General features: G+C 35.9%; 1 long non-coding RNA gene across 2 annotated transcripts; it reads right to left on the reverse strand.

The window, feature by feature from the left end:
- Nucleotides 1–9383: 9383 nt before the first annotated feature.
- Nucleotides 9384–20309, reverse strand: LOC107290057. 2 transcript variants are annotated; one of them, XR_001548944.1, is made up of 4 exons: nucleotides 20156–20308; nucleotides 17488–17623; nucleotides 16928–17009; nucleotides 9384–9519 (listed from the first exon to the last, which is right to left on the reverse strand). It is a non-coding gene; the product is annotated as an uncharacterized LOC107290057 (long non-coding RNA). The 2 variants fall into 2 exon arrangements; XR_001548943.1 differs by lacking the exon at nucleotides 9384–9519 and adding an exon at nucleotides 9990–10267 and having other exon boundaries at nucleotides 20156–20309.

Genomic DNA, 20309 nt, shown 5'->3' on the forward strand with positions numbered 1-20309 from the left:
TAAAGCTACGTTTTAAGGGTTGGATTTGGTTTGTCCATGGATGGGGGATTCCATAGGCCAGATCAGAAAGTAAAGTAAAAATATCCCAGAAGAAAACTGCTTAAGCCTACAGTAGTCCTCAGCTTACGACCACAATTGAGCCCAAAATTTATATTGTTAAGTGAAACAGTTGTTAAGTGAGTTTTGCCCTATTTTACAACCTTTCTTGTCACAGTTGTTAAGTGAATTGCAGCAGATGTTACATTAATATCACATTTGTGAAGTGAATCCAGCTTCCCCATTGACTATCTTGTCAGACGTTTGCTAAATGACCCTAGGACATGGCAACCATCATAAATATGAGTCAATTGCCACACGGTTGAATTTTGATCATGTGACCATGGGGATGTTGCAACAGTCATAAGTGTAAAAAATGGTCATAAGTCACTTTTTTCAGTGCGGTTATAACTGAACAGTTACTAAACGAACTGTTGTAAGTCAAGGACTGCCTGTACTTGATATTGTTGCCATAAGAATAATATAGGCATGTCTGTGAAGATTTTACTTTTCCCTTTCCTCCATATCTGTCATGTACTAAACAAAAATGTCTTCTAACTGAAAGGCTTTAAAGTCCAATAATTTTCTCTTTTTTGCTACTCAGCAGGCAAGTAGGCTGATAGCAGTGGTGCCACTGGTATAGACATCTGTTTCTAATTTTAATGACAACAGGCTGAAATATCTGCAGAACACACACACACATTGTAATATTTGAAAGAACATCCTGCCATACATAAAATAGACTTTGCCCTAGTTTTCATTGAAAAGGTAGAAATCTAAGAGATTATGGTAATTAGTCTAGATGTTATATAAGGCTTCTCATGAAATTAGAGATGGCACCAGTGGTGTAATTATTGTGAAGACAGGGGAGATAGATGCTGGGACTTGCAGGCAACCGGGACCGTCTAACTCCCACTTGCTGCACAATCTTTGCCCCACAAGTTCATCCAGCCTCACGCCATAAGGTTGAAATTGCATTAGGAATGACCCTTCCCCTCCCCACTGAAACCTAACAGATGTCAGTGACTCCAAAAATTACCTTGCATGGGCCATGAACAATTGTACATTGTACATCAAACATTCTACAGAACCACTGGTATTTGCACAGCAACTCCTTCCAGAAAAAAGGTAAGTATATTACCATATTCCAAAAAGAAAAAGAGAACCCTAATAAAGTGACTTGAAATGTCTTAAAAGTGAAGATATTTGTTATGTCATACCCTGCTTGGTTCCTTTTTAAAAAAAGAAAGAAAAGAAAGATAAAACCTAGTTGTGGGGGGGAAATGTCCAGATCTGTCCAAACTCTTCTACAAAATATTTTGCTAGGGCTTATCTTAGATGCCTCCTTGTTCTTATGGTAAGTGAATAGTTATTATCACTCATTAAATAGCTAGTAAAGGCACAAGATTTGCTGGAAAAAACGCACCCCAAGGTTGTAAGGCCTAAACATAGGAAAGAAATACCGTATGCCAACTAGAGTTTTAACAGCTGAACTTCTGCCTGGGAGGCTCTCTAACACCGAAGTAATAAGAGCAGGTTACTAGAAATAGCAGCAGTCCAAATCAAATAATGCATAAAAACATGGAATTGTGCAATTTATTTCCATCCATTGATTCCAGAAGTGTTGATGTCTTCAAATAATTATTTACCCTTCCTCCCATTTTCATAACTCTATGCCCAGTAGCGTTATTTTGCTTTGATCCACTGATTCTAAAATAATTGATTATCCAACAGCAATTTCACAGCAAGTCTGGATAAGGCCTGATTGAGAGGTTATACTATATATCAAGGGTGTCAAACTGGCAGCCAGTGGGCCGGATGCGTCACATGCAGGCCACAACCATCCCGGCTCCGCAAAGGCAAAAAACGTGATACATCACGTGACACGAATGAGTTTGACACCCATGCTATATATATGATTCTAATAGAAGAGAATATATATAGCTCAGGGTTGAACCATGGAATCTTTGGTTCTCTCTGAACTCGATTGTTTTATTGTAAATGTTTCATTATCCAACTAGGCTAGTCAGTATGGAGTTTGCTGTTTTTTTACATACAATAGTTAGCCCTTTTAGTGTTGATGGGAGAGAGATTTTCTCTTTAGAAGTTCCTTGATTAAGGTATTCCTTTTTGCTTGATTGTTTGTCTGATGTTAATCCTTGCTTATCTGAATGTAGGCTGCTGGATTTGTTCTGGCCTTTTTGTTTCTTTGTTAGGTTTTTTTTTAATTGTCTCTTTGGAATGGTGTATAAATGTGATTTATCTCTATATATCTATTGATGGCTGATTTATCTGAATGCCAAGCTTCTAGGAATTACCTAGCATTTTGGGATTTTACTTCATTTAGGATGTTCAGAGTTTTCGTCTTGAAACTGTGGTTAAGTCTGTCCATGTGTTATGGGATTAAAAAAAATTAATCATGCATTTTGACTGCTAGTTGGTGTTTATGGATGCACTCTACTAATATTCTGTCTGTTTGTCCTACATAGTGGCTGTTAAAGTCATTACACTGTATATTGTAATGTAGATGACTCCTGTTTTAATTCTTGGGCCAGTGGTTCTTTTGGCTTACTTTACATGATTTGTAAACATGAATGTAAAACATCTAATTAGTTTTGTGCTCCAGTGATGCTGTGTGATTGTAATAATTGGTTGATTGTATCTGAGGTGTTTTTGACCTATTTTTTCTTCTTCTTTCCTTGTGAATGTTATTCCTTTGAAGATGTTAGTTGTTTCATGTGTCTTCTCTTTTTTATGATTTGCAAACTAAATCCATACTTTTGGATGTATGTGTGGAAATGCTATAAAAACTGCATTCAAATACATACAATCAAAAGTATAGATCCGGTATATAAACAACACCTTTGTCATAATAAAAAAGAAAAACAACACATTACTCTTCCTGGATATTGTCATCTGCAAAGGAAATAACAACAACCCTAATCCTCCAAGCCATATTAAATAAATCCAAAGACCCAGTAGCCCAAGAAGAAAAACAAGAGTCATCTACAACATACAGTGTAATGACTTTAACAGCCACTATGCAGGACAGATAGACAATAAACTACCAGAGCACATCCATGAACACTAACCAGCAATCAGAAGACACTATGAAAACTCACAATGCATGGACAGACTTAATCATAGATTCAACTGAGAAACTGTGAACATCCTAGCCAAACTAAATCCAAAAACAATATAGAATTCATAGAAGCTTGGCATTCAGATGAACGAGCCAACAATAGACACATAGAGGTAAATCACATTTACACACCATTTAAGAGATAATAAAAAAGCTAAAAAGAAAATAAAAAAATCAGAACACATGCTCACTAGCAATCAATACCCAGTTGATTAAGACCAGGATGTGATGTTACTCTCAATTGAATTCTGATAAAGTTCAAAGGTGGATGGAATCAGCAATGCTCCTTGATCCAGCTGGTTATGTTACTTTGGAATGCATTTTGAAGAGAGGATAAAGCTTGAGCTCTCCTGAGCCTTAAATCTAGGCCTGCATTATCTTTAAAAAAATCCCTGCTTGTTTTTGCTTTTCTTATTCAAACAATTGAATTTATGCTATTTATACCCTGAACACATTCCTCCTCTTTTAAAGAAGTCATTGCTTTTTTAACGTAGGAAATTCTAATTGCTTTTATCCTTTTTTAAAAATCAAGTGTTGCCTGTTTTATTTGTACTTTTTTTCTGTTTATATTTTTAAACCAGTGGAATCATGCTCTCCTTTCTTGCTTGGCAGGAACTATATAGTTACAAACTCTCGATGCATAATCTCAAAGTTGGATCACCCCTCACGCTAATAGCTGGGAGATAAAGAAGGTGTGTCTCTTTATTTTGCAAAAGAAGTTTTTTTTCCCTGAAATTGAGCATTGAATGAAGCCACATAAGTCTATGTTAAAATATTACAAGCCTCTTTACCTATTTATATATCAAGTAAAGGTCAACAGATTATAAAAGGTGTCATACTTTAGGCCTAGGGTTAGGTTAGATTTGGGCTCTTGGGTTATCTTTGAAGTATGCTGTTAGAAGTGAGGCAGAGGGCAACTGAGAATTGCCACTTAGGAACTTCCTGCCAATGGAGGCTTTTTCGTATCTTTTCATTGTGTGCTCAAATCCTGACAACAAAAGAGCAGCCCACTGGAGTGTTTTGGCCCCACACAGGACAGAGTTCCTCCAGTGGCCAAGTCTTTGAGAGCCTGCTGGAGAGTTTCAGCCCAATACAGGTCAGATCCCTCTAGCTGGGAGTTCTTTCACTCCATTCAACAACCCCGGAGATTGCTTAATGATCACAATCAGAAGTACTGGGATTGCGATTTTTTTAACGAAGCAGTCATGTGATGTCCCACTTAATGATCACTTCATTCAAGGACCAAAGTTTCTGGTCTCAATTGTGGTCATATGTTAAGAATTACTTGTAATGTCCCAGAACTATTACAGATCCCCAACAAAAATTCCCTTCATGCACAATGAAATAATGCCTACCCATCTACCCTATTCATCCATTGCAAAAATATAGTATCTAATCTGTGTGGGTGTTTTTCGATTGCAAAATTGCCTATTGTGCTGTATTCCACATTTTCTTCCAAATCATTTTGCAAACTGGGAGGTGAAATCAAATAATAGCAGGTTGTCTGTTGTGCAACCAAGCCTTTTCCCAGCATGGTTGCATTCTACTCTGGGCGAACACCTGGAACACACTAAAGCCCAGAGCGAGGAGGTAGAATGAAGCAAGTGTTCTCACCAATAAGCAAACAAGCCACCCACAAGCTCTGGAGAGCTGCAGCATTGTACAAGGAAATAATAGCTTTGCTCTCATTACAGTTGTACTGGAGCAGAACTAGGAAAAAAAAGGCCAAGCTGTCACTTTAAATGTGTTTTAACTATCTGAATTAATCATAGTTAATGCAAGATAGCCCATTATCATTTCAGTGATGCCAGATTCATTACCAATCACTGGAAAAGTCCTTAAAAATTCAGGGAGATATTCAAAGATATATCTCCCTATACCAAGAAGTATAAACATCAGCAGTTGACCAAGAAATTTTTTTATGACATTTTGTCTTATAAGATGAAATTACCAGATATCAGATACAGTTCCAGATTTCTTATCAGATTCCTCAGTGTCTTTAACAATGGCAGACCTTCTAATGTACTAGAAACATTTTAAAAAATTCAGGGAGCTATTCAGAGATGTATCTGCCTTGAAAGTAGCCCATACTTAACTGTATAGCACAGTCAAACATCAGGAGTTGACCACAGGTAAAACTAACAGACAAAAAAGTTTTAGTTTAGTATGTAGATATATTAATCTTCAAATATTTTATTGAAATTATCAGTTCTATGATTACTTTTGGAGATGCTGTATCCAAGGTGGGGCCACAGACTGTGCATTTCCAGCCCTCAGTGGTTTGAATTTTAAAACTAACAAAAGAATTGACAACTATGCATGCTTCTAATGCAGTCCAATGCAGCATGCATGTCTGAAACTAGAAGGGGCTCAGTTCTTTATATGGAAAGCTTCTTTGATCATTTTTTCTCCGCCCAAAATGTCAAACTACGTGCTCTTGTCTTCCCAAGTAGCAGCAGGTCAACCACTCCTCATGAGTAGACCACAAGAATTGAGTTTCAGCTTATGAGTCGAGCAGCTAGGATTCGAAGGATACCAAGCTCACAATTGTTACACAGCCTTTTTTGGACCAAATGTTTGACCAAGCTTCATTTCTTAATCATCTTTGCAATTATTTTTATTGGTTTGGAAATATTAAGACCTTTCAGAATGGCAAGATTTTATTTCATTTACTGGGTGAGTCTCCTTCTCCTTAGAGAAAAAAGTTTTAAATACAGTCTTAAAGACTTTGAAAAATATATTTTGAAATGACCTGCAAAAGGGTGTTTAGAGTTAGATTTTGATAAATTAAAAATGGGCTAAGGGTCTATATTATTGCCTTGCGTAACCATTCCAAACCCTGCTCTCCCTGTTAAGAGCATTAAGCAACCACACAGGTTAAGTGAAACACAAGGTACCTTGGGCAGGCCTAGCATGGGCCCAGGCCCGCACTGCAGCACTTCCCCAGCACACAAATGGTCTTTATTCTTATATTTTTGTACTTTGTATTAATTTGTATTTTTTAGAATTGCAGTTTTCAATAAAAATATTATAAAAATACCTTCTTCTCTCTTAATTTTTCAGTCATTTAATCATCTTCTAGCCATTTACTATAATTAAGTCCTTGTACATCTTCCTGCCCGTGATGACATACCTCTGTTCTTGTTTGTAATTCACAAGTGTTGTTATCTAGTCAGAGGAGGATTCTCAGGGATGGCTAATTATGTAACTGCATTGTGAACTGGATATATAGAAAAAAAAACTAAGGCTTTACGGCATTCCTCAACTGAAGATTGAGGTTACTTTCACAATGGCTGATTAAATCATTTTTTTATGATTCTTACATCTGCTGGTATTTAACCAATACACATTCATCATGCTATTCACTTTTGGAGTAAGCATGCAAAACACATTATGCAAAGTGCAGAAAAAAAATCATTTTGGAATTATTAAGAATTTTTAACTCATAAAAGATTGAACAAACTATAAGATACATTACTCCAAAGAAATTAAGGCCAGAAAATACATATCTAAATTGAGTCACTGATGCCTCCATTCTATCCTTGAAAATTACCCAAGTTTTAAGTTCTGTTACCAAGTCCATGCATGCATTCATCTCAGAACTGGCTATCTTCTCATGCTTATCCCAGACGAAATATTCTCACAAGTGAGCCTTCAAACAAATTAATGAACCAATGTATTAGCATCACTCGTGAGAATACTCTGAATGGTTAAAAGTACTGATTGCTTTGAAATGTCAGAAAAGATGGGATTGTAGCTGCTGAAAGTCCTGGTCTATAGGACTTGTATGGGATTACCATACCAATTTCTCAAGTGTTTACAAAGCTTTCATGCCAGTGTTATACTGTAAATATGGGGATTAGTTAGACTTGAGAGGGTGTCACATTGATATTACAGACAGATGGTTCTATTTCCCTAGGGCAGGAGTAGGCAACCTTGGCTCTTTTATGACTCGTGAACTTCAACTCCCAGAATTCCTGAGCCAGCTATGCTGGCTCAGGATTTCTGGGAGTTGAAGTCCACAAGTCATAAAAGAGCCAAGGTTGCCTACCCCTGCCCTAGGCCTTTCCATTTTTGAGCATCTCATGGATCAGCTTGATAATGGCTCTTCAAAAAAAAACTTGAAGAGACTCGATTTATTTATTTATTTTTGCTGTGGGAGAGGGCCTTGTTTTTTATTTTATTTGTTCAGTTTGTGAGGGTATCTGGGTTGATTACTAATTGCTGTATATTGATTTCTTCCTCTGTAATGAGGGTTTCAACCTTAGGAAAGCTGGAATTGTTTACCTTTCATATTCATTTGATGTTTTAAGATTTCATTTTCATGGTTCATTTCATTTTCAATAAAAAATAATACATATCTGTAGCCCAGGATTGAACTGTGGAGTTCTTGGTGCTCTCTGAGCTTGGTGTATGTTTGCAGACATTTCATTACCCACCTAGCTAATGTCACCAGTGTGAGTGAGTGTGAAGTTTGTGGTATGTTTATTTGCAGTAGCTTTGGTGGGGTTGTGGTTTCCTTCTAGTAGTTTCTTGATTAGAGGATTATTTTTCTGCCTGATTATTTGCCTGCTCATCTGAATTTACATTGCCGAAGGAAATATATTGTTGTCTTTTTTGTTTCCTTTCTAATTTTTCTTTATTGTCTCTTTTGAACGGATATAAATGTTATTTATCTCAATGTGTCTCTTGATTTGTCTGAATGTGAAGCTTCCAGGAATTCTCTAGGATTTTTGGATTTGGATTGGTCTTCTTTCTTTCTGTCTGCCTACCTCACCTAACTTAGTAGAGTGCATCACCAAATAGCAACTAGCTGTCAGAAGACATGATGAAAACATCTTAATCTCACCACACATGGACAGACTCAACCACAGTTTGAATTGGGAAACTTAGCATCTTAGAGCAAGCCAAAAGTGAGCAATTAGAGAATGCAATTATTTAAGAAACAACTGGGTGAACCCAAAGTTATGACAGGAGCAGGGGTAGGACATAAGCTACCTGCTGATTTTTGAACTCTCCTATTGGTTATGAGCAGTTTCAAAATCTGGCAAGAAGAACAGCAGTGAGGAAAATCAGTACATTTTGTACCAGCTTGGAGTTGGTATGTGCATGTGAAATAAGTACCTGAATGCTGTAAGAGACCCAAAGACAACAATCTGACCAGAGAGTTTAATTCTAAAATCTAGAACAGGAAATCTTTCAGCTTCCCAGGATATGTTGCTTCTGAGCACTGACTTCAAGTTGGGTTCACTTGTACCTCCTGTGACTTACACAAGGATAGCTTTTTCTTTTATCATGCTACATATATGCATCTAATAATCCAATTGCAAAGGTATCAAAATTACCATTTAGGAACCATGTAGTGTGATTAAAAATAATTATATATACTTTCAACATTTAATCCTCATATGATTTTGCTATATGTTTCCCAATCCTTGTTATATACTTGGGGTAACATATCTTTTATTATTTTGTTGCTCTTGGAGGAGCAGCAAAACTATTGTTACTATAAACAGCTAACATGATCTTGTTGAAAATACTTAGTACTAAACTTTAAACAAGCTGAACAATCATAGCTGAACATATGTTTCAAAGATGGCAAAGAAGTAATTATTCAATTATTTTAAAAAATCAGCAAGGAATATCTCCACATGACCAAGTTGAAAGCTATCATATTGTATTACTGTAATTAAAATGCACATTAAAATACATGTTTTTTTGGAGGGGGCTGGGAGAGTAAGGAGAGTAAATTTATTTAAATTTGACAATTGGAGAACTGCAATGATGATAGAATAACTCTGTTTAAATTAAAAATGAGATTTAAATAATGCAAGATTAATTGTAAAACGTTGCTACAATATCCCTAAATTTTATTTATACTGTTAGGTTACAAAATCAGTATAAATCTTCATATGAAAGTGAGCGAACAGTTGTAGCTTTATTTCTAAGGACTAAAGAAAGGCATCTCTACATCAATTTTTAAAAAATAGGGTGTTAAATTTATACCTACCCAGATGGAAAGATCTAGCCAATCTGATGATCCTGTTTTAATACCTAAATGGGAATCCATCAAGAAATATCAAGGCTACAAGTCCTGAGACATAAAAAATCATTATCAAGGAGCCAATGGGAAGCCCCTTCTATTCCATATTATTGCCAAGAAAACTGTCAATGAAGTCATGATGAATCAAGTTTGACTTGAAGATGTTACTTTTTATTAACATATGGGATATATACATCACTCAACACATAGCATCCTCATGCAGATATCAGAACATAAAGGACAGTAGCTAAGATTACTGTAATGATCAGCTCTGCCTTTGGCCCTCTGATCATGCAATCTGAAAAAGAAAATGTACAGACATAAATCACATATCATGCTAAGGTACTGCTTTTGGGGAACAAGACATTAATCATGGTTAATATGTAATGGCTGAGTTCATACAACATATAGTACATTAAAGCCCAAACCAAACACACCACATTAGGTTGTGGTAGAGTAGATGAACTCCCGATTTAGATGCATATAGCTTTTCCAAGTGATTTCGGTTCCCACTGCCAGTGATGCCCAGTTTCATACAGTCCACATAATGATGGATTGTAGAAAGACATTATTTTACAAATGGCTTGGTCACACATGTTGTTTGTCAGAGAACCTGGAGATGGAGGAAATTACTTTGATAACTGCAAAAGTACCAGGTTGTTCTACTCCTTTAAGGCAACAAATGCCAGCTGAGCATGGAAGACAAGATGAAGGTGCTACAGACAAAACCTCCATCTTCCAGCTTCTCAAAAAAGACAAGGAATTCATGAATTGGACATAGGAAGCTTTTCGAACTACAGTGGTACCAAGGAATCTCCCAGAAGACAAAAGCAATCCAGGAAGAAGGGATGGAGAAATGAAGGAATAACAACATAAAGACTTGAACCTGTCAGGAAGTGCTTTTATTCTCTGGAGCTTCAGAATAATTTCTAGGGCTTCCTTTTTCGTGGTGTTTCTGACTTCTGGATGAGGAGCAGTTGTTATAAACTTCAGACATTGAAAAAGAGGCTCTGTAAGAGGCTCTTTCAGAGACTGAAAAAGAGGTTCTGTAAAGGAAAGAATGCTTACTGTACCTCTGTCCTAAAGGAAGGAAGCAGGTACACTGTTGATCAGAAACACTCTGACTATAATACCTGGTGCCCAGTTTAGATATATAGTTTTAGCTCATTAGAGTTTGCTGTAAGTTTTTACTCTGAAGGATAGAAATTTATCAGGCTAGGATCAAAAAATAAATGTAGAATGTTTGAGGTGATTAAGATTAAAGCAAAAGTGAAGCAACCAAATATTTAAGTTGAAATTACAACTCTTTCATCAACTATTGGGGAGTGGTTGGTGGTTTTCTTCCTGTATTTGTATTTGTAATCCTCTTGAAGATACACCAAATCACCAAATGGTGAACGGATGACTTTAGAAAATGAAGCAATAAACTAAAATATTTTAAAATTGTTTCCTACCTACAATAGATATAAAATTCTTGATATTTTAAAACATGAAATTTAAAAATGTAAATACTCTTAATTCAAATGAATGTTACTATAAATAAAATATATTCTTTACTTTTTTTCTAATTTGCTCTGGTTAAGCATTCCTAGATCATGAAGATCTGAAACGAAACTGGTAAGAATACCGGAAAAATCTGTTTGTTATCCTTGGCTAATTGATAACTTGAACTGTGTGACAAAACAATACACAAATTAAAGAAATACTGAACACTCAGAGTCCCTGCCATAAACTTAATGATGGCAATTTTCAGTAACCACAATGTTCTTCAAAGAGCACAGTGATTTATACATTATTCTGCAGTGAGTAATGCTCTGGGGTTAAGAATTACCACCTCCTTCAAGCAACAATAGCTTTCCCTAAGCATTTCTAAAAGAAAATTTCCTTTTGTACTATTTCTAAAATCTGTTAGCTGCCTCTTACTTCCCACTCTCTCCTTTCTGCTTAAAAGCTAACTATGTAAGACAGTCATGATAGGTTACTACTACCACCAAGATGCTATTTGTACACTCCTCCCTGTCCCCTGACCCTGTCCATAAATCCATGGAATTATCTACTCTGGTGATATTCTCTTGGGATATACTCCTCTCTGCCTCAGAAGAGATTTGTGTGTTCAATTTAGTACTGGAGACAGGATTTTTTTAGAGTTACAATAAAACTGAGGAACCGCCTTTCGGGTTTTTATCCTAACAGTCTTTGGGGTACATTGAAATCTCTTTTCCATATAGTAAGAACTAAATTAATAAATCTACACACAACTTTCTGCATTCTATTCGACCTGTTATAAATCACAGATAAAGGGGTTACCCCATCAGGTTACCTCAACATCAGCATTTTGTAAACTATTTGGTGATATTTCAATTTGCTCTTAAATCAACGTTGCCCTAATACGGAGTTTAGATTTTTCTGACGTACAGTTTTCATAATTTTATGCTGTTATGTTAATTACCCCAAAGATGCATCTTTTTCAGAAGTTATTGATGTGGCCAATCTTGGTCATTTTGCCTGTACAGCTCTCGATTTGCTAGATCTACATGATATGCCTTTCAGGTGAACAAGGAGATCCTGCAATCTCTCACAGGCGTGACTGAGAATTTACAAAAACTATAGTACTTTGCTGCGCAGCTACTTTCCTTTTCATATTATTCTAATGTAGGCTCTTCCTTCAGGCAGAGGAAGGGAAAAATAGCCGCAGGCAGGCAGGTGTGGATGAACCAAAATTCGACTATTTGTCAGTGCTGAAGGAAGATTTAGCTGCTGGTAAGTCAAGTTCTGAATGTGTGAAAAGGAGGACTTTTTCCCCCCATTGTTTGAGATACAAAACATAGTACAAGATACTCTGCCTGAATGCTACTCTATTTATTTTCTAAGGCAGCAAAGCATTGTATCTGTTCTGCACTTTCCTCCTGTGTAATTATGCACATTGAATCATATTTTTATACAGTAATATAGTAATTCCTTATTCTTCATCCTCTTGCCTGTAGTGCCAGCTGTTTCTTTAATTCTAGTAACTAGGTTTATATATGAAATGGGAAGCATGTTTTGCTTCAAACCCCAAGAATCATTTGGAATCAGCCAGTTAAAAAGAAAGGAAAACCTGGAAGCAGAGGTTTCTCTGTGTTTGTCAAAAAGTCAATATGGGGGCTGCAGCTGCATCTGCATCGTGGAAACCCCACATCTTTTTAATGCACACTGGACTTCTCACTGACACTGAAAAAGGGCTGGGGTTTAATCATGCAGTTGTGAATGCCAACCTGACTTTTATTTATTATTTAATCTCCCCACCCTGTGGACACCTCTGCCTAAAGCATTTTGGTTCTTTTAGGTTTCACATGAAATAAAAATTCAGAACAATCCTGAAATTATTTTATGCAGTGTATCACACAAGGCCGCGTGTGCTTCATTTCTTCCTCCTCCTGTCTCTTAATCGTCCTAAGCAGATTTTCCCTCAGCTGTAGGAAGAATATGAACTAACAAATATCCTTGCTCTACTGAAAGCTTTCCATAAATGACATATGTTTATTTTCTCTAAACATAGACTTATTCTTAAGTAGACCTAGATCTAGTTCTTGATGTGGGAACTATCATACAGTATTAAAATTATATTAAAAGTTAGGTTTTAAGAAGGTATTTGAAGACAGCATGGAGTTATACAGATCTCCAAGTATTTTGTGAAGACTTCTAAGGCTTAAGCAACAAAGTGATTAACAGCAGAGTTGCTTGTTGGAGCTTTTAGTCAGCTCTATAACGCTAGCAAAAAAAAAAAATAGCAGAAAAAAGAATGGGGCAATGGGTCAGAATTCATGAATCAGAATGTTGCTGAGGAGAGGAAAAGAAAGACACTACTTTTGCAATTATACCAAAGGAGTAATATGATTAGTCTATGAATTCGGTTTGGGAAACAAAGGAAGACAAATAAGTGAAGGGTGTGAGTGAAATAATTACCCAATTTTAATGTGTGTCTTATTTTGGCTGAGCTAAAATATAGGTGTTTTTTTAAAAAAATGATTTAATAAGTTTTGTGAATCCAGCTAACGAAGAATGGTACATAATATAGTACCTGAAACTTATGGACATTGATTTTCTCTGTTCCTGGAGAACTTCTGAATATTATCCTTGCATGATCTCATATACAATTTGCTGTTATTTTAAGTTACTTTTTTCCATCAAAAAGAAACACTGGTTTGACTTTGTAGCTCCATCAGGATTCCCAGAGGTTTAATCAATATGGATGCCGACATATTACCAGTGCCAATTGGCATGTTACCAGTTATCTATATCAGCACATTTTAAAAAGGAAGATATACACTGAAAATGGAAATATTGTGCCATTTTCATTTTGTGAAGCTGTATGATCTGATTAACTTGTATGAACCTTCTTGTTTTCTTTGGTACTTCTTTGAAATCTCCCATTTCAGATGCTCTTTGAATGCAGCGAACAAAGTTACAAACAACACAAGAAACTCAACTGCACAAGAACAAAGAAGTCAGCAAATCTGAGTAATCTTGTACTATTGGCTTTTGTTGAATAGATCAAACATGTTCAGAGTCCTGAAATGGTCATGTCATAGATAAATGGATGCACCATGAATGAAATACGGTACTCATGAATCTCTTAAGTCAAGCGATATATAGGCATGAAGGATTCCCCCCACCACCAAAGATTATGGGAAAAAGGATGAAGAGGAATGTCCTTTTTAAAAAAAAAACCCTAGATATCAGAATGCAAATTGACTTAAATTGATTTGGAGACTTTCATGGTTGGTTTTGAGGAAATTCAGTTTCCTTCAATATGTCATGCAAAGTCTGAATAAGTTCCTCTTAACTAGTAGTTTAAGTGGGCTTGTTGCAAATAAACAAGAAAGCCATGGTGGCGCAGTGGTTAGAATGCAGTATTGCAGGCTAACTCACTGCTGACTGCCAGGAGTTCGATCCTTACTGAGCCCCGGGTTGACTCAGCCTTCCACCCTTCTGAGGTTGGTAAAATGAGGACCCAGATTGTTGGGGGCAATAGGCTGACTCTGTAAACTGCTTAGGACAGAAAGCACTGTGAAGTGGTACATACGTCCAAGTGCTATTCCTAAATTAGGAACCCAAGAATCTTCGCAATAAACATGGTTCTTCTCCTCAATGATGTGCTCTTTCTTCAACTGAAACCATGACAACTTTAATTAATATCAGCATTTTGCAGAAACAAAACCCTCCACAGTGGCCGGAAAAAAAAGTTCTGTTCTACAGGAAAAGAACATGAATTTCTAGATATTTTAATGAGGGCATGTGCCACTATTGTAGCACATAGGCACAGAAACTTCTCTGTTCAAAACAAGCAACAATGCCAAAAGATCTGGAGATGAACGCAACTGCTGTGAGCTTACAAACTGAGAGCAAAAAATTCATGCTAGACACAAGGGTTATCAATGCTTGTTGTCCTAAAGCCACAAACAAGAGAACTGGCTGCATAAGAACAAAGGCAATTGGCAAATCAGAGCAAACTTATTCTATTTGTTTGCTGATTTTTTTCTACAAACATATCAACAAGTTTAGAGTCATGAGATGGTCATGTCACAAGTGAATGGGTGCACTATGTACATCACCCTTCCCCCAGAGATTATGGGAAAAAAGATAAATAGTGGTGGCTGTTTTAAATAAAACCCATGACACAATGCAATTACAGAGGTTCTGGAATTCTGCACTGAAAATCCAAACTAAATTCTCTAAATATATAATCTAAAGTAACTGGAACTAATTTTCCATTTCATTAGACTCAGGTAAGACAGCGCAAATGTTCCGTTTATTCAGTAATAAACTGAAGTTAACTATCAGCAAAATAGAGATACTGTGAATTGGCAGCTTGCAAGTCTGGGAATGTACCTGGAGCTATATTTCTCTTGCAGAAGCAGATACATAGTTCAGGTCCTGAATTCATCTGTATCACTCAGGGCCTGGGTGTCATCGGATGCATTCAGCCACCTATATCTCATTACACAGTTGCAACTCCCAGGGATGGCCTGATCACTTTAGTACATGATCTTGGGGTTATTGCAATGTACTCTACGAGGGTCTGCCTTTGAAGATGGAACAATTTTAACAGACCACGTAATACTAGCCCTAGAAGAATTGTATCAGGTGCCTGTAACGTTACCCCCTGGATGAGTTTTAGTATATTGGATGAGTATATTACACTCTGTAGCAGGAGAGAGGGGCTCTCCTCATCTCCTAAGGCTGGGAGAAGCACATTATTGGGAGAGTGGGGGATGAGCCCAGCTGTACAACACCCTTTCCCTAGAGGCCTGGCTACTGCCAATATTGCCTGCCTTTCGGTACCAGGTGAGTTTTCCTTCTTCTGCCTGAGACTTAAAAAGAAATGCCTTTTGTCTTTTAAGTGGCCCTCTGTCAGGGTAATTTATTTGTGTATTTTAAAGAGTATAATTTAAAATAATGTATTGCTTATTTTATTTGGCTCTATTGCATTATCTTATTACGTGCTGCAATACTATTGGAATAATAGCTGGCCTAAATGTTTAAATTGATAAATAATCAGACAGGTGGCCTGTCTGGGCTGAATCAGGTAATATGTTAGCATGTTACAACCTTTTAATTTTGTGTAAAAGTATTTTCTCTATTGTTAAAATTATAATTATTACTGCTGTTGTTATTACATTTTTATCCCACTTTTTATGTATACTATAACTCAAAATGGTAAATATACCTAATATTCCTGCTATTTTTCCCATTGAGAGTGACTGGCCCAAAGCCTTTCATACCTAAGGGAAGCCTAGAATTCACAAGGCTCCTGTTTTCTCAGTTAGTACTATCGATATTTATTGTTGTGGTATCTATTATGAATTACAATATTCCTTTTTACCGTATTTTTGATTTGCAATCAATCAATTTAGGTCAGGTTGATTATTCTGTTCCAACATTCACTTGTAATCAGTGGTAATTATTGTTCTCCTAGCAATAATCCTACAACTTACTGAAGAACTTTCTGTCTTGGGCTCTTTGTTCCAAGAACTAGAATTGTGTAAGAGCAAACACAACGTTCAAATATTCAGCTTATCATTAATCCATAGAGTATCTTACTTTCCTAAAATACAACTTAATTATTTTGTTCTGTGCTTTCATCAGGTCAGATGTATGCATTGACTTAACATTGTTGTAAAAAGGTCAAGTTGTTACTCAGAGTACATTCCTCTGTAAGTTAAATGAAGCACAAGATGCTTATACATATTCACTCACAATATAGGATTTCTGTGAGAAAGTGAATGTCCTCCCTACTAATTCAAATAAAGTTTTTTTGTTCCCTATGCAAAATTTTCTTATATTCTTTGATTTTCTGAATATTTCTAAAATAAATATTGCCTGAAAGTTTAATGTCTCTCTTTTATTTCCTTATTTTGGCTTTGCATTTGTTGAGTTTAAAAACATTTAAAACAACTCAAATTTATTTTCATAGTCTATATACTTTTTTCCTTATAACATTTAAATAACTGTCAGGAAGAAGATCAAATCTTGCTGAAGTAGCATCATAGCAAATTATGCTTCTCAAATTATGAAAATGCAAATGAAAGGCAATTAAATACTGCATCACATACATGTCCATGGAATAATTTTCTTCAATTCGTGGAATAAATGAACATTAGTTCCAGCAGTTAAATAATCAAAAAGTAGGACAATCTGTTAAGGGTTTTATTGCATAACAATACCTGGGTCTCAGCACAGGGTGACATCCAAGATCATGCCAATGTCTCTTGCTTAGAATCAATAAGTTTATTGTTGCGTTGCGTTCTACATTAATGCAGCATAAAAAACAATGAAATCAGTAGTGGGAGAAAGCAGTAAGAAAAAGTGCAAGTATATTGCAATGGAGTCAATGCTACAACCGAGAGCCAAAAATTTCTAAGTTTAAAAGAAAGCAGAAGAATATTAATAATTGGAATTATTTCTGCAAGAAACTAATTCAATCATTTGGCATCTAATTCCTTCAGTTTATCATCAATATTTCCCAATTTCATTCCAGATAGGGTAGCATTACAGGGGTGGAGACACTGTTCCACTGGAAGCTTCCAAAATCTGCCTTCAAGGTATATGAAAGGCACTGTTGGAAAATTAAGAACTGTAAAAGCCCTCCTCAAGGAAGCATTAGGGATGTTGATCAGATATTGGAAAGGCTTCTTATAGTAGTGGTACCAACATGGAAAACCAAACTTGGAAAACTGCGCTGCCTACTGTAACATTTATGCAGGTATCCTGTTTGAAAGCTTACCTCTGAGGTTTTCACTGCTCCTAGTTCCCCCAAAGAGGGTCTCTTTTCCCACTTCCCTGCTACATCTGTATTTTTCCACTTATACTTCAGAGGGTCTCCTAATTCTCCAAAGTAATTTCAGGAAGGTAAGAAGAAACTGTAAGAAAGATGAAAATCCATTCCACCAGTGCCCAATCATTAGTTTAAAGCAGGCAGTGGGAAAAAAAAGTCACGATACGTCGCGACACGTCATGTGATGTTGCGAGTTTGACACCCCTGGTTTAAAGCAACTGTCCCTCAGTTTAAATTCAGTTAATAAATAAAACTGTTTAGAAGTTATGCTTATTTCCAATTCAAGGTTGCCTTTGTTCTTTCCCAGCTGGGGAAACTGAGTCAGTTACACATTTGACTTGGCTGCTCATTTTATCTGACATGGCACATTGATTGGATAAACCCTTTATTATCTAACTGTCCTAACAGGGTCAGATGATGAGAACGTATCTTTCCTACTAGCTAGCAGATTCATTCTTAGAAACCTTTTTGGGGGGAGTGGGGGGGGATGCTGTCCATCAGCTTTGCTGTTTAGAGGCTCTTTAAATAATGTGTAACACTACAGATCAGATCCCATAGAATTCTATCACTTAACATAGTAAACCAAGTATTTTTGTGTATTCTTTGGGTTTCCCCACTATTTTTCTTTTAATTATATCCATTGTATAAAGAACTTCTAGTCTTTGACCATCTGTAAGATAGCTTTATTTAATTAGCAACAAGATTAGCATCAGAACCTGGACTATCCTTAACAATAAAAGTTAACCCAGCCATACCGAGTAGCTGAATTAGCTACTATTTAAATTTCCCATAGTGGGTTGTATATGGGATGAGTCTAAAATATTGAGAATTTAGAACAGGCCTAAAACAACTTGCCACAGGACAACTCACAGCGGGACAAGAGTTACACTGATATCAAAGATATGGTAGAATAGAATCATTAAAGAAAGGATGCAAAAGGAGGGACAAAATGAAATGTGAATGACAAACATTAAAATAATTCTTTAATTTAAATTGAATTGTTGAATTGTCCCACAGCAAGTTGTCCCTTGGTGAGTTGGCCATGGCGAGTTGTCTCATTCCATTCAGAACAATGGTCTGGCAGTGTTAATTATTTAGTTGACAACCTTTTGGCAGAGAAAATCCTTCAAAGAGCAGATTATGTAGATCTTCCTCAAATTATTGCTAGACTTAGTCAGCAACCACAAATCTGGGAACTTGCTTTTATAGTAGAAAACTTACAGATAAAATAATTTCAACTAGAAATTAAATTAGTTGGAGCAGTACACTTTAGCGTAAGTATAATTGCAAAATGTACATATTGCTCACACATTATAGTGAGCCAATTTTTTAAATTTTTTATTAAAATTATGTTAAACAGATTAAACTAATACTATACACAGGTGCGCACACACACACAGAGAGCAGAAAAAGAAAAAAAAGAACAAAAGCTCTTCCTACATCCCCAGCAAGTGTAATCAACATTAACAGCTTATCACCATCTCTTAAAATAAAACCAACCCATATCTTCATCCCATAACTTATTCCCTTCTTTATAAATCAATGGTTAAAGCCTCATCATATCATCTTAACCAGCAAAAGTCCATTAAGGATTATCAGAAATAATTACAGTATTAATAAACTATATCTAATAAGCCTAGTTTAAATGCTTCCTTTTAATTTTATATCTCCTTTTCTAGCAAACCATTTATTTTAGCCTTGATCAAATAAACCAATTTTATATTCTTTCCTCTTTCATCTGACAATCCTTAGCCCCCTCAAACAATTTCTTAATGTCTGATTTCTTTTCATATTCTTTAGAAGCCCTTTTTGTAATTAAAGTATTAAAAGGTTATCCACATCACAGTGTTTGTATTCTTTCTCTTCTCAAGAAATCTAGTCACATCATTCTTCAGGTTTAGTATTTGTGTGGTTTTTAAATTGTTAAATAATCAATAAGTCTCATTTGCAAATGCATTTTTTTAATTTATCCACTATTTCATCTTTTTCCATTTGTTATATGCTGTCATTTTAAAATCCACATTCAAATAAATTTCAGTTTTATCCGATGGAACTTGTTCCTCTTTAATGACATCATCCAGTTTTTCTATAATAACAGGTAACTTTAAAATTATTTTCAGAGCCCAATAATCGTAATTTCTCTTAAAGGATTTATTGATAAATTTATTTCCTTCTGATGCCCTCTAGTGACCAATTTTCAAAGCCATCAATTCTTGATGTAAACATAGAAATCTTTCCACAGAAAGGATTCTGATAGTTACTGTAATTTCAAAGTTCTAATTCAAGTCCATTTGGACCCTTAATTCATTTAAAAAATTATAAAATCAGCACTTCTGTTTCATATTCCCCAAAACTTTTTTTTTTGCAAAAGCCCAAATTATAATTAAAACTTCTTTCTTAAAAACTGAAGAAAAACTCAGTGAATACGATCACATTTGCAGCTCTGAAGGTCCTTAACCTTTAAAATGCAACAGAAAAAAAAGTAAACTCCAAAATGATTAAGTAAGGTTTGGTTGAACCTTGAAAGGCTGCATTGATGACTATGAGTTTAGTGGAATCCTGCAAATCTCAGCTGTTTGAAAGCAATCGCAAAGGTCAGTTCCTGCAGTGTACTTACCCCAACTGTCCAGTATATAAATGGGCTATCTCAAGCTCTCTCCTTTCTCCAGAGAGATATCAACAGTCTGGATCCAGCAGCCATTTTCAACCACAATGTTTCCTGCTATCCCAAGGCTGCTTTTTCACAAGGCAATTGGACTTTGTTTTTGAAG

Source organism: Protobothrops mucrosquamatus, unplaced genomic scaffold (genome assembly GCF_001527695.2).
Source record: "Protobothrops mucrosquamatus isolate PMUCROS unplaced genomic scaffold, P.Mucros_1.0 scaffold815, whole genome shotgun sequence".
Taxonomy (NCBI): Eukaryota; Metazoa; Chordata; class Lepidosauria; order Squamata; family Viperidae; genus Protobothrops; species Protobothrops mucrosquamatus.